Here is a 23,998-nt window from a genome sequence, read left to right on the forward strand (position 1 = left end):
GTAGATGTTCTAGGGCTGGGGCAGAGAGGAGTGCAGCTCAGCGGGGGGGCTGTACTTGCTGTGTTGCTCCCCACTTTTCGTCTGTGGCCGGAGGAAGCTCTAGGTCGAGCAGGTTATCACCTCTGCAGCACATCTGCACGCAGCTGGCAGGGACTCGGGCTGGGCAAAAAAAGGACAAGTCAGAACAACAGACTAAAACTTAAGCAGTTCAGAGCTGACAGCCGAAAGACAAGGAGCGGGATTACAGTCAAAAGACACCCAAATAAGGAGACAAAGAACCTTAAGAGAATCCTAATGACTCAGAGGTGGGAGAGGATGGGCAGACAAAGGCCATGATTGCTATCAGGTGCTGAAGGCAGCTATCTGCTCGTGGAAGCACCTCAGGCCAGCCCATGAGCACTCAAGGAAAGGCATGCTTAGAGCTGGTGAGTGTCTCCTACCTTAGTGACTCAGGGATACCTGTCCAGGATGCTGGTTTGTGGCTTGGGGGCCTGGGGAAGACAGTGGTGATAGGAGCAAACTGATGTCATTTTAAAATAAAATAATCTGCAGTTCTACATTATTGCAACATCGAAGGTGAGGATTTGGATGCAATTTAGCCACTGGCCAGCATGACTGTGCTGCTGGATGTTTCCTGAAAGAGGCACACTCGGGAAAAGGGTGGTTAAGCCATCAGCTGATAAACAGAGATTTGTAACTTCCACATCCTGAGCAATTGGTGTGCGGGTGCATCACTCAGAGTGACTGTCACTGCTTATCCATCTTGATAAACATGCAGAAACATCTGGGTTTAAATAGCAGGCAGGACTTGCAACGCCCAGGCCATAAACTGAGGCTTTCTTCTGATATTACAGAAAAAAAAACCCATACCATCCTATTAATCCCATGAGAGATAATGTGAGACAGTCTTTGTGAGAGCCACATAGAAGTTAACTGTGAGTGCATGGAAATGCCTTAAAATGTAGTCAGCAGGAACCAACCTGCTGGTGAGGCTGTGATGGGACTCCAGCTGCAGACATGGCTACAAAGCATCAGCCCCAGAGAGAGGTTTGTTATGCTGCCATCAGCATTTTCTTGTTATATGGGATGTCTGGACAGGTAGGAGAAATATTAGGCTCTGGCAAGCAGCAGCTTGCAACTGCAGCTGTTTTCACAGCTCGAAAATAATCCAGTGTGAGGTAAAGACTGGTTGCACTGAGAGCAGCAGGAGCAGGGGACCAGAGGCAAGCTCTGTCCCCACCTTAGATTTACAGTTCGATCCTCCTCATTCATCTGAGCATTTCCCCCCTTGCAGCCTGGCAGCCTCCTGGAGCCACCATCACACATCAAAGACGTTTTCCTCATAAAATAAGAGGTAGAGCACGCCAGCCTGAGCTGGATCTGGCTGGGGAAGGGTGCTGTATTTAGAACACACTGAGGATGTGGAAGATGGTTACAAGAGTTCAGGCCAAATAATATCCTTCACAGCAGCAGGGAAGGAATGAATTATGGGGTATGAGGTGAAAAGAAAAAAAAAAATTAATAGGATTGAGAATGATGCTGCTTGATCTCACTTCGATAAAGGCACAGCTGAACAAATCAAAGCTACCTGGGCCAATGAATCTCACACAGAGAGCAGCTCAACTTGCTGTAGGCAGTTACGATGAATAGGAAAGGTGAAATCCCAAGCAGGGGAAGGTTTCAGTGGAGTTGGCTTGTCTCTCATCATTATGTTTGATTTTAAGATGCAGTTGAGTTCTGCCATGCTTAGGTGAACCTAGTGTTGGAAAACTTTGCCTAAACATGCTTTCTCCATTTTCTTTTATCACATTTGCTGTTTGTTTGTTTGGTTGTTTGTTTTTTTTTTAGACACCTATGTCGCATAATTCAAAAGGCCAGAGCCTGCAGCTTTCAGCTCAACTCACAGTCCAGAGCCTTTTAGCAAAGAATTTCCTAGCGTGTGTTGACTGCTATAGTTGTAACTTAATTAGCAATGTCCTTATTTCCAATAAGCTTCGGGCAGACATGATCTATGCTGGTATGTTGCTGTCACTTCTCCCACAGAGGACATTTCACTGCGAGGATCCACATCTCCTTAACTGGGTTGCTGCCCTTGGGATGTTGGTAAACAGCTGGAAGGCTTCTGGAAAAGGGTCGTTGCAGCTCTGTACTTTGAGCAAAGCCAGTGGCTTGGAGTCAAGGGTTTTTCTTTGTTAAAAGCTGGGAAAATAACAATGAAAGGAAACATTTGCTTGGGAAAAGACACAATAATAGAGGCTTGGAGGTCTGTGAAGCATCGTGGAGATATGTCAAGAAGGTTTGGAAAGAAGTCTGAAAGAGAGACAGAGAAATGAGTAGAAAAATAAGCAGTGGAGGGGAAAGATGCAAATAAAGATGCAGATAGGATTGTAGGACTTGAAGAGAAGGATGGAGAGAACCCATGAGAAAAACTAAAAGAAAAAAAAAGGGAATATGGGAAGAACATGAAGACGCTACAGGGAATGGAGAATGCAAGACAGGGGCTAAGAAATTCTGAAAGCTGTAGGAAGAGCCTAGTGGAAAAAAGGAAAATGGTTGGAAGAGAATTCAAATGTTAAACAGAGAGCATGAAGAAAGCCATATTAAGACTAGCAAATTCTATTTTATTTATTCATGTTCCTTCTGAATTATTTTTCCCTGGTGTCTGCTGAGGGTCCAATTGCTGTGTTCTCCCCTCCCTCCATGGAGCATGGCCAAGCACTTTTCTTTGAGGATGATGAATGGGCAAAACATTCTTCAGCACTTCAGCCTTAAAGAAGCATTCTCCAAAGCCTCCCTGCCTTGAGCAGCTTCCCCACTGCCTTCCTAGTGGATACTTGGCAGTTTCATTACAACCCCCAGGCAGGCTCTCTCCTGTGAACTCCTCCTGCAGGTTGGTCTATTATTATTAATGCTGAAATAAGTGTATTGTTATAAAATAACCACAAATCAGACTAGCCTTCCTTGCAAAGAAGAGAGACGTATTTCCTTTTCCATAACCTTCCTTGTCATCTCTTTGCAGACAGATGGCCTCTAACAGATATTTAGTAACTCATTTAAGGGATGGTGCAAATCCTGTTGCAGTCGATGGAAATTCTACTGGTTTTAAAGGGCACTGGTGCGGCCCTGAAAGGTTTGCCCTTGTGAGGCTTGTGTCCAAGCATACCCTTTGGACTCTTCAGAGAACTTGTTTGGCAGATAATTGAATTGGTGGGTGGTTTCTTAGAAAGACAGATAAAGCCTTTGAACCTTTTCTGCCTTTAGCACAGGGAGGATTTTCCAAGCCTAGAATGGTATTTATAAGAAAAGCTTTTCTCGCTGATAACTTTTATCAGTCCAAACAATAACACAGTGATTTTTTTAAAAAGCTTCCTAGTGATTACAGGGAGTAAGTCCCATCTGACTTCAGAAATGAGGCCGGGTCTCTTTTCTTGCTCTTCAGCCATGTCTTCCTATTCTTCAGCCAGACTTCTAAGAAGGTTTGCTCTCCTTAAAGAAAGGAGTAAAGAGGGGGTTTTGAACAACTCTCTTTAAATCAGAGGCATGTTTAAAAGTTGACATCTCACAGGATTGACATCAGACACATGGATCATGTGAGCCTCACAGCCCAGAGGTCTGAACTAGGAACCTCAGTACATATTTTCTGGCAGCAATCTTAAATTGTGATTTAAGTGGCACTGTGCCAGAAAGCATATGCAAACTTGACTGGAGTACAGGAGCTCTAGGCAAGTGACTTTTAACAAGATCACCTATGAGCTCGATAAGAACTTTATTCCCTCTTTGACCATACTTAAGTTGTTTGGAAAGTCATGTATTAACTAAACGAGGCTAGTAAGAGACAGTAATTTAGAGAGTGCTTGCATCACTGCTGTAGGTCACACATGGCTCTACTGTGACTCTGGATGTCCCAGAGGTGGAAGCCATACCAGCAGGGGTGCCTGTGCTGCTGTAGCCCTGATGGCTTCCTAGGCGATGGGGTCCTAAATGTTCCCAGGTTCATGTTTTCAGCAGGTCAGGAGGTGGAAAGATCTTGAGGACATATATAGAAGCAACAAGCTGTATATGTTGACCTAGATTTGAGCAGCCCTGCCTTGGCAGATCTGGTTCTGGAGCCATTTGTTTGCATAAATAGTCCTGTTGTCTTCAAATTTTACAATGGTGAAATCCTTCTAACTTCTTCCAGGGGTGCAAGGACTGCAGGGAGAGGCCCTGAATGAAAGACTACTGGGCAGGAATTGCCTCAGCCACAGGAGCCTGATCTCTCACAGGCACAGAATAATGTTTAATGCATTCCTGGGTACAAGCAGTGCCATCTCCTCTGCTAATGCATATATAGGATAGTCTTCTTTTCAGCAGTCCCAATAATAAACAAATAAATATTGACTTCATTTTCACATGCTTAACTGGCCATATTGTCTATCCCAGAAAATCCATGGGATTTCTTAAAGAGCTTTGTTACTCAATTCATTTTAAATGGCGATGAATCCACAGCTGCAGTGTTAATTATAAATGATATCATTTTCAGGAAGTGTTAAGATGAAGTGTGTTCACTGCTGCCATGATAGCGCTGAGTACATCACTATCCCAGCATGCTTGTTTTCCCATGTATGCTTCAGCTTCCACAGCGAAATTTCAGCCCTTGGTCCTAATCCTGTTAACTCTTAGCCATGTGAGTAATGCTGCTCAGCTATGTGTGCTTCAAGATAGCTACTCCTGCATGTGACAGCAGGCAAAGGAAAAAATAAGACTGTATAAACATGCAGACTTCCACATCCCACTTTATTTTCTCTGCTAAATAAAGGTCTGTCTCCCTTGATCATCGCTGGACTTTCATTGTGGGATGTGAGCCAAGTGTTCAACATGAAGTAACCATGACTTTATAACACCAATCAAGGGGTGTAAAAGTCAATGCTGGCTGAGTGGTTTGGTGATAATGAACTATGCTTAGAGCATTTACAGCGTGGTTTCATCTTCGCAACACCTGTAATGTGAACTGTGGACTCACACTACCCTTAGGGTAATACATAGGGGACTTGAGTTAGGCTAGAGAAAATAACCTTTCTCTTACTCAGTTTGCTCTAATTATAGTCTGAGTTGAGTTGCAACACTTTTTTTTTTTTTTTTTTTTTTTGCATATTCTTCATCTTATTTAAACCATAACCTTTTGGGCTAACATTTTCCAAGCCAGATGACTACCTCAGTTTGCTTCTAGAGAGATGTTTCTGGCCATTCAACTCCTTCTAGGAACGTTTTTCCCAAAACATCTTTCTCATGGAACATGTAGGAAGCCAGGAACTTAATGAAGCCAGTGACAAGATATGTGTAAAGTCTAGTTCCAAGCAGTCTCTTTTGTACCTCCTGTGAAAAATATTCAGATTCAGCCAAGATATGAGCCCTTGGAAAATCACAGTTTGCACAGACCTGGTAGAGGCTTGCAAGTTTGGCATCTGCTTGATGTTTCCTCTGCAGAGACGGTGCTTTGGCTTCAAAGACTTGGTAGAAGGCTTCTGCCAACACTCTTCTTCATGCTGGCACAGGCACAGAGACCTCAACCCTACAACATTTATCTCCTTGACCCAAAACAGCAAGAAGGAAGTGTCCTTGATTTTTGCAGGCGACATAAATAGGTGGACTTAAGCAGTACAGAGGGAAAGATTGGGGCTGAGGATTTGGGGTGAAGACATGGATTGCAAGAAACCTGGTCTGGGAGCTGGGGTGGGAAACTGGTGCTGGCGTGACATGTGGCCAACAGTTTGTCAAAAAAAACTAGGAGGTCACGCCAGGAGGCATAAAGAGACCCCAGAGCTGGAGAACAGGGACAAGGGCAACAAGGACAGCTGGGAGTGGTGGCATATGGATGGGTGACTAGGGAGGTTGGCAATGGGGAGTACAATGAGAGAACTGTGCTACTGAGATCCCACCGAGCTGGTGGGGAGCCCAGCATCATGTGGAAAGCAGCATGCACTCATGTTGTTGAAGAGTATGATTATGTCAAGAGAGACTTACACAATCAGCCATTTCCTGATTTTGAATGCTAGTGTTTGCTACCTTAACATTCTTTTTAATGGAGCTTTTTGTCAGCAAGAGAACTATCTATTTTGCTGCAAGCTGGTGCCAGAGGAGCATCACAATGCTCTGATTTGAAAGTCACAAACAATGAATGAAGTAGTTGTTGCACTTATTAAATTATGATGAAATATCTCCCTGTTATTTATTTGTGCTGCGTTGTATATGAAGGCAGTAATTCTGTTAAACCTCAGCTACTTCAGAGGAGGACAGTGAATTAACATGGATGAATGAGGGGCTGCCTGACTAATGGACTTTCAATACAGACAATGCCCGGAAACAAATTCAACATTGCTTTGGATAACAGAAAAGGCTCAAAAAAAAAAAAAAAAAAAAACACACCAGGACTTTTGGTAATTGAAATTCACTGATGTGAGAATATTTTTTCACACAGATATTTGCTCTTTTCTTTAATATACAGTGCCTTATTAATTATCGAGAGGATACAGGCATGATTCTGTATTGATGAATGGTACAAAATGAAGGATCAAGATTTGATTCGTATTGGTGTACTTGTCTAAGCATTACCTAGTGATGGAGCAAGGAGAGAGAAAAGTGCAGCTCAGCAGAAAATTGCCAGAGCTCCTAAACTCTTCTTTTCTCTTTCATTTCTTGACATCTATTGAGCTGCAGCAGCAAAGACAATATCCAGGACTGCAGAGATTAACTGCTGTGGTGGCACCACTAGTTTGTTTATCCAGCACTCTGCACTAGCAATAAATCCAGCTCAAAATCCAGCAGGAGACGGCCCAGAGCACCCTGCATAGCTGACCCTGCCTTGAGTAGTAGGCTGGGAGGAGGATCTCCAGAGGTCCCTTCCTCTGCTGATGAAAGCTGGTGGTCTTCCTGTTGCAGGCATGTCTGTGCAGGATATCCAGAGCCTTGTGGTGTTGTTGGCACCCAGGAGGTGGGACACGGGGTCAGCGGATTTCTGAGAAAACTTAGGGAGAGTCATCACTTTCATGGAGATAGAGGATGAATCAGTATGCCCAACTGCTCTGTGCACTGAAAGGCTATTTACGCTGCCCATCTCTGAGCATATGAGTTCAAGAAGCCTTTACCCTCTGTTGTCTGTGGAGGGAGATTAACCCAGGCAGAAGGTGACTCAGAGCATCCAAGCTGGTCTCCTGTTCTGAATCACCTCCTGGGACAGCTCTCCTGTGATCAAGGAGGCAGCTGAAGAAGCAACTTCCCTAAGTGTTGTGCTGAAAAGATGTCTATGCATCTTCCTTTTTAAGGCTGCAGATAACAGATGAGTGTTTTCAAACCAGCACAGGAGAAGATCATCGGTCAAATTTCTGAACGTAACCTGAGGACAAAAAGTGGGCTGAATGGGTTGCAAGTGAATACAGAATTTCATTTTCACGCTTCTGTGACAGGCAGATTAACCATCTCCAGCAGGAAGTCTTTGGCGTTAGCAGAGTGGAGAGGACTCATCTTAATTGGTGAGATATTTGTATTTTTTGAGAGAGAGGGAGTGGGAGATGCAGCACTGAAGGCCATGGTTAGTGGGCACGGTGGTGATGGGTTGGACAGGATGATTTTTGTGGGCTTTTCCAACCTTAATGATTCTGTGATTCTAGGGGGCTCAAAGCAATTTATTAAACTGAATTACTGTGAATACACAACCTTTCTACACATTCATTTCAGGTTAGCAATCTGTAAAAATACTCACTCTGCTGAATATTCAAAAGTGCAATAAAATAACATTGTAAGGAAGAGATTTTAAGCCAAAATATTCCTCATGGTTTTATCACAGGGTATCAAATGAGAAGTGACAATTACATGTGACCAGGGGGACAGAACTGCATTCACCAGTGGATGACAGTTTCCATGGGCTGTATTTCTGCCATGCAATTTTAGGCAATGGCCTTTAGTGAAGCTTTCATGCAAGGCGGGAGGTTTGAAGACCCAGATTCAGCAATGATTTTATGGCAAGTACATTCTTTTTCCATTGGCCTCAGAGGTCTGAAACCGTAGCAGCCTTCATTTTTTCCACTGACAGATGTTAGATGAGGAGTGGGTGCTAGGAAGGCTGGTTACATACCTTGTGCATGTGTGCTTGCTGGCTGCCAAACAGAGCAGAGAGCAGCCAAATCCTCCCTGCCTCTTGTTTGGGGGGGCTCAGAGAAGTTTCTTCACTCTGTCCTGTTGGTGATTGAAAAAAGAAGAAAGAGAAGGCATTACTGACCCTGATTTCTCCTACTCTGACAGTTTAGCCAAAAGATTCCAAAGCTGCTGAAGGAAAAGAGGAAGAAAGGAAGTAGGGCAGTATGATAATATAAACTTTGTTTCTTGAGGAAACTAGGATAAAAAAAAAAATCCTAGGCCTCTTAGTAACAGAATAAACCTTGGGAACATGACTTAATTCTACACCATGGGCTCCGAAACTAAGAGGAATGAATCCCATGTGTGCTGATTATTTTTAAAACACTTGCAAGCTCCAGTTCAGCTTTATGATTATTTGGTGACTTGCTCCAGTTCAGCTTTATGATTATTTGGTGACTTGCTCCTGCCTGGAGTGGAAAGTTTGACACTGAGCTCCCACAGATATATGGCCTATTAGAGGTCCCTCAGGTGATCGTAATGCAGAAACTAGGAGTAAGTTACCTCTGCTGTGGGTCTTCAGCACTTCTAGGGACTTCTTCAGCTGTTCCCATGAATAATATTTCCTCAGGACCCCACCAATATGAGCCGTGCTTGAGTGAGCACGTCCAGGAGCAATTCTCCAGAATTCACTGTTACACCTGCTATGTATGTAAAAATTGTCAGAAACTTCTGGATGAAAAAAGGATTCCTCAACACCACAAAATAGGTGAGCATAATAGCCAGCAGCAGAATGCAGCACAGGACCACTTCTACTCTGCCTCTGGGTGCCCCCCACACTGGATGATGCACTGCATGCAGTTTTTATGAGAGACACACTGAAAAGGGTGATGCCAAGGAACTTGCTGCCTTCTACAAATCTGAGTCTTTGTGAACAGAGGTTTATAATCATGGACTGTATGGAGCAAGCTGAAGCTGTATTCTTATTACCTTTCTTTTAAGCTTATTGCTGAGAACTTTCTAAGCTTTCTTCTCTAGAGATCTACAGATTCTTATTCTCATAATAGGTGCAGCCTGGGGGATGACACCAGCAGCGCAAGAATCCTCCTGGGAATAATTACGCTTCTTTTCTCCTTCTCTTTGTCTGCTGTATCTATTTGGCAGCGCTTCTGCGAGAACTGTGTGCATACATAACTTTAATCCCATTCAGCAGAGGGAGTCAGATGCTAGAATCTCGGCATGCACAGCAGCCCCTCAGGACCCAGAGCTGTGTCTGCATGTCGGTGTGCAAGCACTCAGCTCTCAGCTGTATGTTAGGCTGGGACGGGTCTATGAGGGTGTCCCGCTCTCAGCTGGGCTCTGCTGCAGCGAGAAAAGCACAGCAGCAGCAATGGTAAAATAATTAACAAAGTCACTGTGCTCTTTGGCACTGCCTGGTGGGTTATCATGGTGAGGCACTGGAACAGGTTGCCTGGAGAAGTTGTGGTCTCAAGGCCAGATTGGATGAGGCCACAGGCTGATTCTAGGTAGGCTATACCTCTGCCTATGGCAGGGGGCTGGGGCGGGGGCTGGGTGGGATGCAGGATCCCTTCCAACCCAAACCATCCTCTGATTCTATGGTCCTTCTCTATGTCTGTACGGTCCAGGGACTCTTTGGCAAACATCATCTGCTATTTGTGAGACATTTGTTTCCATTTTGTGAGGCATTTTCCTCTCCTGTGTCCGTGGAGAGCTGGTGCTGTAGTGCTGCTTTGGTTGCCACCTGCTTTCTAGGGAGGAAAGGGGAGCTGACCTGAGCAGTGAAGGTAACTTGGCACACCAAGGCACGTACACCTCCAAAACCTGAGATGTCTGTTCAGAAACAGGATGTCATACAAACTGGTGATGCAAATTCACCTTTGCTCCTTAACCATACCAACAACCTACCCCAAGCCAGAAGCATGGCTGCAGCTGAGTGCCCAGGCCTGCAACGAGATCCTTCCCCCGCAGTGGCCATCTTGTGTGCTGTATCCCAAGCAGCGGGGCGTAGAGCAGGGGGAGCACTGACAGCTCTTGAGCCACCCTGCCAGCCTCTTATGGGGAAATGAAAGCCAAATGTGTGTGCTGAGACGATGGCTGTGGTATGAATCAGTGATGAGAAGTTAGAGATGCTAATGACTGGTACTTTGGGGGCAGGCCTGATGGGGGAATTGGGCCTGCGTGGCTTCTCCAGCTTTCTTTCAATTATTTGATGAGAACATTTTGATCTAAGAAAGACTGCAGGATCTGAAAATCTGTTCTGAATGCTCATCCTGAGAGTGGTAACTGAGTTTTGAGTATTTATGGCAGCACCTGGAGCCATAACTGTGTGTGTGCTATAGATGCTAAGACGTGGTAGCTCAGTTTGAAACTCAGTTTGGCCATTAGCTCCACGTAGGGGAGAGCAGGGAGAAGGAAGGGGAGGATGCTCAGCTTTTGTGAAACCTGCTTATTTTGCTCATGATGGAGGTTTGCCTCCTCTACAGCCAGCATCTTCATGGAGCTGTCACACCAAGATGACCTGCAACTCTTCTCTCACACATTGGGCACCTGCTTGCCCCAGAACAATGCCGTAACAAATGGAACGAGGTTTGTCGCTCCTCTCATCTGCTCTCCTGCTCCATGTGCGATGCCTGAAGGCACATACACTTCTTCCTACTGCTGATGGAGATAGGGTCGTTCTCTTTGCAGGCAGCAGCCCTGTGCTCTTTGGCAGACATAGGCCTTGATGTAGCCATCAAAATGGAGGCCTCGTTCCCTACAGCGCTGGGCGCACACCTATAGCAAGGTGCAGCAGTGGCGCAGGCTCAAGCCCGGAGCTGGGACCGCAGGTCTCCGAGGCCAAAGTTTTGCGTCGGATCGCCCGCCCCGTACGGGCTTCGGCAGCCCCGGAGGGCGCAGAGCCCCGCGTTGAGGTGCCGCCGCCGTGCCCCGAGGCAGGACGTCAAACCGCAGAGCCGTCCCGATCCCCCCCGGCGGGGCCGGACAGCCACCCCTCGGGCCGAGCTGCCGCGGGGGGCACGCCGCCCCCTCGGGCCGCCCCCCGGGCGGGGGCCGCACGCATGCCGAGGCGGCTCCGTCGCTCCCCGCCGCCCGAGCCCCGCCTCGGCCCCGCAGCCGGCGGGGCGGGGGACGGGGGGCGGCGCTGGCTGCCGGGGCGAGGGCGCCGGCTGCGGCGGGCGCGGGGCGGTCGGCGGCGGGGACGGCCGTCGGCAAGGTCAGCGGGCGGCAGGGAGCGGAGCGCGAGGCGCGACGGATGCCGCGGTGCCGCCGCAGGGGGTGAGGCGGCGGACGGCGGTGGGGGGGGGGCGGCCGGGGCGGGGTGGGCGCGTCGCCCCCGCCACACCTCCCGCCCGCCGCTCCTCCGCCCCGGCCGGAGCCAGCCGCGCGTTTCGTAAGCGGCCGCCGCGCCCGGCTTCGCCGGCGGCAGGACGGAGCGGCGCGGCCTCCCGGTGCGAGCCGCGGGCTGCGAGCAGGGAGGCGGCGGTGCAGGTAATGGCCGGGCGCGGGGGCGGCGGGGCGCGAAGGTTACTTAGAGAGCTGCCCGGCAGCGCCCGCCGCATCGGCGGGGTGGGCTCGTCCTTGCGCCTCGCTAGCGGGTAAAGCGGGTCACCTGCGGACTTTTTGGTTATCCGCGCTGTAATCTACGTGGAGTCTATGGCTTTTTTCTTTCTTTCTTTCCTTTTTTTTTTCTTTCTTTCTTTCTTTTTTTTTTTTTTTTTTTCCTTCCCCTTTCCTTCCCATGCTGGCAGTTAGCGGAGCGGATAGGCGCTCGCTCGGGAGCTGTCGCTTAGCGCAGGGTCCGCGCGCAGCCCGGCCCCGCAGAGCGGCGCGGAGTTCGGTGCGGACGGAGATGCCGCCTCCCGGCTCCGGTCGCGGCGCGGATCTCCCGAGCGGCTCCCCGAGCCCTGCAGCCATCGGCGGGCTCAGTTCCGACATGCCGGCTCGGGCTGGAGAGACTTTCTTGGGAAGCTTCTGAAGCGTGGGTATGCCTCAGGTCGTCAGGCGGGGAGGCACCAGGGCGTGTGTTTCTGTCACATAGGTGTATGTGTTAGGAAAATAAAAGGAGAGCAAAGCAAACGAGCTTCTGATAAGGTCCTATTAATGCAGCTATAAACACTGTAATTTCTCCGTTCTCGTTTCCTCATTGAAACTCTTCTTCTCGCAGATACGGTCCATGTTTTTTTTTTTTTTTTTTTTTTTTTTTTTAATACTATCTTTCAGAGATTATTTAATACAGATTGGCTCAGGTTTTGGATCTGCCTGAGGCTGCCGGAAAATATATGTAACCTTCTGACTTGCAGTGTCACCAAGGTGTTGCTGGTAGCCTCCTGCATCCAGACAGAGGTCACAGCCCTTCTGAAACGCCCGCTGCGTCTGAGCTAGCACAGAACTCGCAGCACGATGATAATCAGATTCAGAAACAAAGCCTTCTGCTGGAAACGCTGTTCTTGGCTATGTAACGGGATTGGGTTTGAGCTTCTGGTTAACTGCACAAGGGGTGAAATGTAGCATTAACTGTGGCGTATGGGGTCAGGATGACTCGGGGCCATTGCTGTCGGGGACACTGATGTATCACCAGGACAGATAATTCCTTGTGTGCACATGCTTCTGTTGGTGACGTGGCCCAAAAGCTCACATCTCTGCTTTAAGTCTGATGTGTCTATTGGAGGTTTTGCACAGCTTGCCAGGTATGTGGAGACAAATGGAAAAGGTGTTTGCTGTTCCTTGACTTGGGGGGAGAGAAGTTGTTAGGGCAACACCTGGTCCAAGTTTTATACGTGTTGCAAAGTCTTCTTGGAAGCAGTGGCCGGTGATGCTGAACATCCAGATTAGAAATGCCAGCGGGACAATCAATGTTATTTCTGCCTTAATATGATGTGTTTAAATTATACATGCAAATGAAGTAGCTTGGAAGAAGCCACTCATCCAGATAGGCTCCAGCATAGCAGAGCGTGCAGGGAGCTGGCAGGTAGAGGCTTCTGGGCACCGCTCCCCATTCGACTCGGTGGGTCTCTAGCTCTGCCAGAATCCCTCTGTGTGTTTTTCCAGTGCCTCTTTCTGGCTCTGTTCAGGGTTCTTGCATTGACCCCTTGATGGAGTGGAGTGGGAGTTCCATCAATCACAGCCCTATGGGGGCTTCAGCACAGTTTTAACTCATCATATTCATCGTCCTGGTGAAATTGAAGAGTGATATGCTCAAGCAAGCTTGTATGCAGGGATGTTAAGCTGAGGGCTGCCTTCCATAAGCTTTCCAGGGTGTGAACTGTGCATCTTTTGTACTTGCACAGTGCTTGGAACAGATGCCATGTCATTGCTGGGTTTGGAATGGAGGACCTGACCTCACTTGGGACGAATGCATATAAGGAAGGAGCAGTGCTGCTTCTCTAGAGTTCTGTGGAGGATTTCAAGCAGAATTAAGTTTTCTAAGTCACTGAAATATTTTTCGAACCATGACCCCAATCAGCAGATCGTGCCTGGAGGATACATCTCTACAGTGATTCATGTGATATAGGTGATCAGTTGGTGTGACTCTACCAAAGACCCAGTGATTTGTATTTCTGCACGCAGCATTGACTTTAGGGTCTAGCCAAGGGCTCTGGCCTTTTATTCGTTTTATATACCGTATATCTGTATTTACATGTCAGGCAGCCCTACAGCCTTTCCTTGCATCAAGCAGCAGTTATTTGAGCAAGTAATTTCTCTGGCTTGAGCGTGGCTGTTCAGCTGAGTAAATGATGTACACTCTGAATAAAAGATGGTAGATATGGGGCATGAGTGCTCTGTGCTTTAGTGGAGAATGTGGACAATGCATTCCCAAAGCCTGAGATTCTGGCATGCCTTAAATTCTGTCCTGTTCTTAGGCTTTGCCTCTGTCTGGTGAGTGGGCTGGAGGGTGGATTTGCCTCTCATTCAGAGCATGCAGAGCTTCTGAAGAAATTCCGCAGCTGTTTTGGGTCAGCCCAGAGTTGCCTGCTTGCTGTGCTGGTGCTGTTTTCTCCACAAATAGCTTTGCTGTTTCTGGGCCCTGCAAAGGAAGGGAAGAGAGAAGCCAGCCCTCTGGAGCGACATGGGAGCTGCAAGAGGTGTCAAGGGCAGTCCTCCCAGCTTTCCGGAGTCTCCTGAGCTCGCGAGGCCTTTTCCCCCTCTCCAAGCAGCCGCTTTTCCACCCACAGCAGTATTACCCATCCTACAGGCACTGGCTTGGTGTGGCGTGGTGTGGCTTGGTGTAGGTCACCAGCATGGGGACCGTGATGTGTCTTGCTGCCCGATATGACTGTCCCAGGTGAGGACCTGAGGTCTGGGATGGGACTACCTCCCTGGCAGCGATCCCAATGAGTGAGGAGCCCCAGCAGCTGCTTTAAGTCCCTCTTGGTAGGACTAGAGGCTGGATAGATGGGAAATCCTCAAAGCAGTGCTGTCTTGGGAAGGGGAGAGATGAGATTTGGCCACTTTCTGTTCTGCCCTTGTAGTGGTCAAACACAGGACCCGTGCAAGCCTGGCCATGCCGTAGGGTGTGCATGGTCCCCATGGCAGGGGTTGGTGTGAAGTAGTGCAGTAGGAGGGCGGGAGGGCAGAGGACATGTACCTCAAGCAGGCAGGGCCTGCAAATTGCATTTCCTCTCAGCATGGCTGCCCTTTGGTTCATAAAGTAGGAGCTGCTTGAGACCTGGGAGGGACAGAAGGCTGGTGGCCACAGGTAGGAGCCTGCTGTGTGACCTCCAGGGCTCCTTGAAACTGAGTGGAATGAGCAGGGAGGACTTTGGCAGGGGTGTGCAATAGCATTGCAATTATCTGGGTGCTTGCAGGCGTCACCTCTGTTGAGCTCAGTGGTGATTCGACTGTCCTGAAGACAACACTCCGTGCCATGTGTTTCTCCCAGAATAGCTTCAGTGAATGAAGCTTAATTCCCTTGCACCCTCCTCCTGCCGACAGTGTGTCCTGTTAGGTACCCACTGTCAGAGTGGCCCTTCAGAGACTTCCAGCATCCATCTTTGATGTCAGAACCATAAGCATCACCTTAGTGGGCTAAGCTGGATCTCTAACAGCCTTCCAGACTGTGTGCTGTGCCGCTAAGATTAGAAGCAGCTGTCAGAGTGAGATGGAAGGAGAAGCTGTATAGCTGGAACTCCATGGCGGGTTACAGAGGGCGCAGAGCACCAGACTGTGCAGGAGGGCTGCAGGTCCTTCTGTCCTTCCCCCAACACAGCGGTGGCTAGTGAGGTGACACAGCAAACACCTGTGAGAGATAACAGCAAGCCTGGGGCTCGCAGCAGATGTGTGCAAGTCCTTCCTCTGAGGGTGCTGGCCTTAGAGCTTCCGTGTGAAAAGTGCTGGGACAGGAGCCCTAGGTGTAGCATTGCTGCTGCCACATCCCTGCCTGCTTGTGTTAACCAGCATTGGATGTTTTGAGTTAGCTGCACATGTTTAGTGATGCTTTCTGCGTTAGGTTTTATGCCAAGAGCTGGGGAGGGATGCTGTGGGCTCTGTCTGAACCTGGGGACCTGGTAGCTCCAGGTTACCCAGGCTCTGAGGGCAAGGAAGGACGGCAGCAAAGCTTGCTTTGTTAGGAAAAGCAGCGTGCAAAGCTTGTGACAGTTGCTGTCAGCACCTGCTAGACAAGGTAAAAATACTAGAAAGAAAGAAGGAGGGGGTGTTTACGTATGGGAGCATACGAAGACAAATAGAGTTTTTTTAAAAGCACAAAGCCTATATAGTGAGTGTGCCATCAGACACACTGCCTCTCGTCAGCTAATATCATCTGCAAATAAAGCAAGTCAGGTTGTTGCTATTGCAGCTGCTTTCCCTCATGAAGCAGGGTGAGCCAGACTCGTCCGACTCTGAGAAATGTGTTGGCAAGCAGCCTGAAGTCCGAGGTGCACAGGGTAATTTACTTAAAAAAAACCAAAAAACAAAAAAAAACCACACACACACAACAAAACCACACATAAAAACAAACCAGCAACAATGTAAGGCTTATCGTCCAGGATGAGCACGTACAACCATAATGTTTGCTTGCAGCTGTGTTTTCTATGACACACTCTCAGAAGTTGCTCTTTGGCAGCATTCACCAGCAAACACAGCCTAGAGGTGATCGGCTTCTTCCCTGACCTGCAGTTAACAGCGGTAATTATGCTTAAAGAACTTTTGGTGTGGGAGGGGTTCGGAGGCTTGGAGCTGTCGGCTGGGTGATTTGGGATCCAGGCCTTGGGAGTTTTCATCTTGACCTTGGGCAAAACACATGAGCTGTTCCGTGCTTCTGCTTTTCAAATCCAATCTGTTACAATTCATTTCAGAGCAACTGATTGGTATCAGTCTTGGTTTCCTCATCTGAAGCAACCCCAAAATCCCCAAATGTTTGTGCATGAAGTTCAAATATGAAATGTCCCTCTCTCCTCCCTGCTCTTTACCTCTGATAGCTGGGAAAGAAAAAAGAATCATTCGTAGCCATCTGCTGGAGGCATCAGTCACGCTGAGAGCAGTCTGCTGGTTGTTCCACACGTTATTAATGATGAAAAGATATAAACATACGAGCTCGTAATTATGTTGCATTCAAATTACTTACAAAATAATGACATTAGGAGAACAATGAGGTTACAAAATCCAGCGGACAAAAGCAAGGAAGTGCCAGAACTAACATTACACGGCTCCCCTTTGCATCTGCATTATGATACAATCTTTAATTCTGTAATTGCATCATTTTTTCCCTTTCAGAGTCCCTCTTTTAGTGGATAGGTAATTACTGCATAATTCATTTTCTCTTCCCCATTTACTTTCTGCATGCATCTCCACGTATTTATTTTACACCCCACCCAAACCTCGAGCTGAGCAGTGCTATTAGTTCCTTCCCGGGGGCTTCGCAGGCGGGGAAGCTCTCACTCTTGCAACATCTCAGATGCTGGCACTGCATTCATTTTCAGAAATGGAGGGAAAGAGCACACAGAGCTCAAATGATGGAAACTTCTTCAATTTTTGGCTGCCTAAAAATGATGCTGACGGATGTTTTTGTTTTTCATTCATCCCAGAGTACCTGCCATGATGTAGCAGTTCATCTGCTAGAAACACAGGGACAGCTGACTGGAGCTGGAACTCTTGGCACTCTTGCAGGGCAGCCTTAGATGCACTGGATTTGCAGAGAGAAAGGAAAAACTGATTTTAGTGACTTGCTGAGCACTTTGCAAAGACTTAATGTGAGAGAAAGGCAAGTCCTGCCTGCAAGGTGGTGCATCCAACTTTGCAAGTAAAGTTGTCTCTCTTTTCCTGCCTTGTTCACTTACCTTCTTTGCTTCCACTGAGTGGGGCAGGGTCTGAGGGACCGCTGTCACTTTGTTGCACAGTCCCTATCTTTTTTGCCTACAGAAGCTGATTTGCTGGTTTAGAATTAGAGTCATCAGTGAAGACGTGTTACGGGAGCTGGGTGAAGGTTGTAGAGGTAGTTCTCCTGATACCTCTTAATTTTGGCATGCTCAAAGTTCACAGACCTTGTATTGAGAATCTAACGCATCTGAGCTTTTATGTAATTTTCTAGCTGGACAAAGGGAAATGGGAGAGATAAATAAAAAAAATTGACCTGTCACATGAATCTGCAGTGACCCAGGTCATCCACAGGGCTTAGACCTTTGGGCTGCAGCATTAATTTCTAATCCATGAGCTAGTAGCTTGCACCAGTTGGCTTTGGATGGTACTAATTGTTAGAATGGGGTGAAGTGCTCAGCAGCTCATATACTGTGCTGGGGAAGCTTGCTGGCCTGGGTTCTGTTTCAGGATGGACAAGGCAAGGCGCTGCTGCTTCCCAACTCCTCTCTGACTTGCCTGTGTTCCTCCTGCCTGGGTTTTCACCCCTTCTATCCCTTTTGATCCTATCCATCTACAACTCCTGCCTTCCGCCTCTCTGGCTTGCTGGTGCCACAGCTGTAGCCCATGCACTTCCACTGGTGCTGCCAGTGCCATCTATAATTTTTCAGAGGTCCTGGATCTAGATACTGTAGAGGGGTTGTGTGCCATCTTGACTGAAATTTAGATCTAGAATTTTTGTGTTTTCAGACTGTAGATAAAGGCCAGTCCAAAACCTTAAGTGAAGCATTTTTGGGGGATTAATCTTCCTTGCTTTTAGTGTACAGCTGTTGCTGTGGACATCCTCTGAGATCAGGCAGTGGGGTAAATGGCTGCTTTAGGCCAACTTTGTGAAGCAGCTTTCTACTTAAAGAATATGCTGTGCTCTGCCTGTTTCTCAGTGTTTCTTTGTATGTAGCTTCACTTGATCTCATCTAGTTTATTCTACTGTTAAGCCTGGGTGAATATGCTGTTTTATAGGTCTGAATATGAGGCTTAAATTATTTTGCTTCATAGAAGAGTGAGGAAAACTGGCCATTTACATTTCTTTTAGTTTTTTTTTTTTGGGGGGGGGTATGTGGATGTAGGTTCTAGAGACTGGGCTTCAATGGAAGAGCAAACTGGTGCATCCCAGTCACTTCCTGGAGATAACATGTAGCCTGATCCAGCAATTAGATGCTTTTTGGCCTGTATTTAAATTATTCTGACCAATTTACAGTGAATGTCTTCCTAGAGCTTTGTTCAGAGGAGAGGAGGGAAAGGAAGGTTGGTATAAACCTCACACTGCAGTAAGAAAGGAAGAAGCAGAAATTCTGATGATGCTGAAATGAGTGTAACAATTGGCTTTCTTTACACTCTTGGATCTTTTATGTTTCATTAAAATAGATGAAGAAAAGTGGATACCAGCAAAGAAAGTAACAGCTGCCAACTGACGCTGGGCTTGGAATGGCCAGCCTGACCTGCAGTGATACAAAATGGGATGAGAAAGACTTTAAACTCAGACTTGTGTTCTTGGGAATTTATGATATTAATCATGATCATGACAGATAAGAAACATGTCAAATTAGAATAATAGAAGAATGACAGAGCGTCTTTAAAAGTTTTGGATGACTTGACAGATTGTACGTCTCTACTAATTAATTAATAAGATAGATATTAAAAACTGGCATCAACCATTTCTCCCGGCACTATCACTATGTGTGAACAAGTCCAAGTATTTTGGAACTGATCTTTACCTATTTGAAAAATAAAAAGGTACTCAAAGGAGCATAGCACTGCTTTTTGGCTCTGATCTGCAGGGTTTTGGAGCCAAGGATGTCGTCTGAAGAGTTTGGGAGAGGTAATGGGGAAAAAATGGCTTGTGTCAAAACAGAGACCTACACAGCTTTCAGAGGGGAAAAGAAATAGTTCTGTGTATTGGAAAAAGGTTGCACATCACTGACCTGGCCACCTCCAGCCTGGAGGGCAGCCATGAGCATGTGTGATCTGGTTGAGTGTGAGTAAGGGTCACGTTGGCTTCAGGTGATCTCTGCTGCAGCCTTGTTCTGAATAATTTGTGTGTGTTTTTCTTCTGAGGGCAAATTTGGGCACCACAAGTCATCACAGCTCCATGGGCACGCCCTGTGGCATGGCCCCGTGTTGGATGTGCCTTGCTGGCATCCCTTCAATTCCAGCTCTGCCTCCCCCTCTCCTCTTCCTCAGTGTGTCTGTGGTTGGTTGGATGCTGAAAGGCACGGACAGGACTTTGGGAGAGCTGGCTCAGCAGAAGAGGTGGAGAGCCAGCTGATGCCAGTATTAATATTCTTTCAGAATTGATGGATGAGACGGTTATAAAATTGCAGAGGGAAGTGAAACTTAAAAGGAATCCATGTTTTAACTGCATTCTGGATTTTTTCAGAAGCCAGCTTCTAAGGTGCACGGCAGATCAAGTTGTTTTGTTGTGTTTTTTTTCTTTTTTTTCTTTTTTTTTTCTGTGAGTTTGTTGATGTAGACTGCAATATATTGTTTAAAACAAAAGGAAAAGAAAAGAAAAAAGCCTGGTCCAGTCTATTTTCTTCATTCCGGTGCTTTCAGTCTTCAGTTGCATTGCATGGCAGTGTGCTGTGTCTAGACAGTCAATCAGGTCTGAAGAAGGAGAAGAAAAAAGGAGGCTATGTTGAGCAGCTCCTACTTCACCTGTGGTGGTGAAATGCTCAGGCCTGCATGAGGCATCCAGGTGGTGGACTTGCATTTTGCACCTTGCACTTCTGCTGATAGGAGCAGGATGCTGGAGCCACTTGGCTTTGGGGATGGGTGCCATGGGTCCTAATTTCCTCCATGCTCCATGCCAGCTACTGGCACAGGCACTGCCTTGCCTCATCCCTGATGCAATGATGTCCCAGCTGATGAACCACTGTCTCAACCTGTGAGAAGCACAGGTCAGAATTTTAAGCACAAGATAGCTAACTTCTGGTGAATGCTGGCTCAAAAACACAACCCAGATGTTTGTGTGCTGTGTGAGGTTTTCTCACGGACAGCAGTTTTGCTGGAGTATGCTTCATCTAGAATTGGACCAAAACATTCTTCATCCAATTTTGATTTTCTGTAGTCTTTAACAAAAACACTGTTTGCTTGGTAGGAGTTTTCCCTAGCCCTTCTTTCCTCTGGGATTGAAAACTCTGCTGAGTTTCTTAAAACCTAATTTGCCCTAATTGCACTTATTTTGAGAAAGTACATATGTAGGTAATTTAATTAAGAGGAGGAAGCATCAGCATGTTTTCCACTTACCCCCTCCTGCTTTCTCGTAAATAAAAAGCTGAGAGAATGAGGCACCTTTTTAGAAGGTCCCGTCCAGAAGCATGGACTCTTAAGACCCAAACTTGGCAAGTCCTGGCACTTAAGCAGCCCTCCCATCGGCTGCAGGTCAAGTTATGTAAGAGGTGTGTGCTCAGGTGTTGGGTGGACTCTTTCTAAAAGTGATTAATTTGGGCTGGAGGTGTTCTGCCCGAGTGCCCTGGCATGCTGGTTTTCAAGCTCCGTGCCCTCTGCCTCCCTCTGTCCCCTGGAAGGAGGTCCTGGGTCCGCTTAGCAGTGGCAAGTTCCCTCTTTCCCCCACTTATCTTCCCAGGGCAGCAGCTGCAATCCATGTGGTGAGGTTTAGAGATGAATTCCTCTGGCTGCGTTTCCCATCCTGGTGCAGGTTGGCGTGTTAATGCTTTGAGGTAATTAGGAAGAGCAGCATACTGAGGAGCCTGCTTGCTGTGGGAGGCAACGTAGCTGATACTCTGAGTGCTGTGTCAGCCCAGGCACGAAGCAGTTGTGTGGATGTTAAGATTTTGTGGTGGGTTTGCGTGCGGTGGCTGTACGTCAGCCACAGCTGGCAGTGCTGATAGGAGGATTTCTGTTATACAAACACTTGCTGCTCAGATGGGAAAAACTTGCTGATAGTGGCATTCGATGTCCAACAAATCAGCTAAGCGGGGAGCTGCTGCTGCTGGAGCTGTGCTGGGAAGGGCTCATGGCAGCAGGACGCGGTGCTGAGCCATTCCTCTTGCTGTTTGGAATATTTAAATTCCTCAAGACTTTATTCTTAGCAATGTCGTATAGAAATGAACTGGAGCTGTGCTGCTTGCAGATGCTTGGGAGCCTGTTTTCTTTGTTCTGCTGTGGCTGGTCTGCTAACATCAGTGACTGCAGCTACACATTGCTTGTTCAGGTGTGGTCTTCACGCCTATTCTTCTCCATATCCAGCAGGTCCTTGCTTAGCTGGGGACAGACAAGCTTGGGATGTGCTTTTGAGGTGTTACGACAGCTGGGGGAAGGCTTGGACTCAAATACAAGGTGATATTGCTGCCAGCTGCAGCTGAGCATAAGGTGTGCTGCATTATCACACAGGGCTGGTTCCGAGTGATGGAGCAGCTCCTGCACGTGGGGCTGTGTGGGCTGAGGGCACATTGTGTAAGCCTGGGAGATGCTCGCTGAGAGGCCAGTATGGCTATTTGCATTACAGAGGAGATGATCAGTAGACTGTGTTTATAGTTAGAGACCTGTGGATGACTGGGATCAAACAGAAGGGATTTTTGTATATGTGTGTAATTCATGAGTTCTGCTGTTTGAACCTTCATTAGTACTTCATTTATTGTCTTCCGGGGTGGTAGTGAAGCTGGAAAATTCTAGTTGTTGTGCTCTCTAAAGGAAACAAAGGCAGCTGTTTCGTTGGGGTAACTTGGCTTCCCAGAGGCTTGGCTGCTCCTGAGCACTGGTGTCATTGCTGGTGGGTGAAGTACTGCAGGGCAGGCAAAGTGCAGAGGGACCTACTTCTCTTACCCTCTAAATATCCATTCAGAACTGATGAGTAGCTGCCTTTGTATTGGAATACTCTTATTTTTACAGGAAAAATCAAAGGGCCAAGTCCTGTGCTTCAACGCTATTTGTTCTTGCAGTGATTTAGAAAAAGTTACTTCTATGAGGAAATGGTGTTAGTAGCTTTGCAGGTTATTCTGCTTTGTGTTCTGGTGGTATGTAAATGTGGGCTTGGTTCTCAACTTTCCTGCCCATTCCCTTTTCTAACTCCAGAATGTTTATGGTCGATTTAAAACTAGTCAAGAGTCTCACACAGCCAGTGCCCAGTGGTTTTTTTTCTGTTAGTTCACTGACTTATGTTATAGTAGTTAGTACCAGAGATGTGGGCAGCTCCTAGCTCAGTCCTGTGCCATGTGTTGCTGGGAATGGCTTGCCTGCTGCTTCTCTGTCCCAGTATCGCAATTCATGAGCTTCTCTCATCTGTTTCATTTGCAATGCACAGCTCTAAGCAGAAGCCAGCACCTCTCTCACAGGGGCTGAAGTCATCGGTGTGACATGCTCCATGCTCTTGAGATGCACTGGCTTCCCCCTTGCACAAATCCAATCCTGCACAGTAACAAGCAGATCCTGTTTTATTTCTGCATGGCTTGCTCATGCAGTGGAGTGGATGCAGAGAAATGTACGCAAGCATCTAGGTGGGGTTGAAACCACCTTTGAATGCTTCAGTAGTGTAAAACGTGACAGAAATGCTGAGCTTCTGTATTAAGTACATCTTTTCCAAGAGGAAAAAAACCCCTTGATTGTACTTTTTGAAAGCAAAACTGTTGGCAAGTTGTGCATTAAGTAACTGCTTCTATGACATCATTAACATTTTGTTTTTTATTCTTGCTATCGAGAAGCAAAATAAATAAGAGGCCGGGAAGAACAGGTAACCATTTGTTGGGTTTTTGTTTGTTTTACTCCTTTAATGCATCCTTTTTCTCAACATCTGATGTCCTGACAGTCTTTTATGACCTCCTCTGAGCAGGGGACTGGTGATACGAGTCATCCAAAACAGTGAGTCCCATCAATAGCTCTCTCTGTTCAGAGCCTCCCAAGCAGCCAGAAGCCTACTGGCCTTATTAAAATAAGTTTTTAAGGTTAATGAAGATGAGCTTCATCTGAAAAGAGTACTGTAAATTGGCTGTAGCACACCAGGAAAGCGTGGCTTTTTCACTCATGTCAGTGTAGACGTGTTCAGGCTCTTTGGATCTTGAATGAATATTCTTGAAGTGAAGACTGGGAGTCTTCTAGGCATTTGCTGACAAAGAAAACGCACACCACTCGGGGGCTGTGAAAATAATAAGCAGAAAGAAATACAAATTGCAGTTCTGTAATGCCTTGTAAAAGGAAACTGCTAAACACTTAAGTAAACAACTGCTTGTGAACTGTGTTATATGACTTGTTTTGTAAATTTCCCCTTTTTGCCAGTTTCTGTTGTAAGATTGCTGATACCTTTTGCAACCAAAGAGATGGAAGAAACTGCTTTGTAGGAGTTGTAGCAATTTCAGGAGATTGCTTGGTATCTCAAACAGCTTATTAGTTTTCTTTGGATTATCATGTGATGTATTTAGTATGTGGTAGTTTGCTTCAGGAGTGCATCATGTAAATAAATTTGATCATGATAGTGTGCATACATCTTCCATCATTTTTTTTGGCTGTATTTTCTAGCTTATAAAGCACAGAACTCCAGATACTGGCAAAATCTCTTCTTGCA

General features: G+C 46.9%; 1 protein-coding gene across 3 annotated transcripts in view; it reads left to right on the forward strand.

Moving 5' to 3' along the window:
* The first annotated feature begins 11,283 nt into the window (after positions 1-11,283).
* RNF152 (ring finger protein 152) overlaps positions 11,284-23,998 on the forward strand; it is a 37,113-nt gene continuing 24,398 nt past the window's right edge. The window contains exon 1 of one of the 3 annotated variants that reach the window (XM_090137049.1): positions 11,284-11,344. The gene's annotated coding sequence lies outside the window, so the exon portion shown is untranslated. Of the gene's footprint in view, positions 11,407-11,474; positions 11,620-23,998 lie in introns of those variants that run through there. The other 2 variants (XM_090137048.1, XM_031589251.2) reach the window with 2 other exon arrangements.

This window comes from Phasianus colchicus, chromosome 3 (genome assembly GCF_987193195.1).
Source record: "Phasianus colchicus chromosome 3, bPhaCol1.hap1.1, whole genome shotgun sequence".
NCBI classification, from domain to species: domain Eukaryota; kingdom Metazoa; phylum Chordata; class Aves; order Galliformes; family Phasianidae; genus Phasianus; species Phasianus colchicus.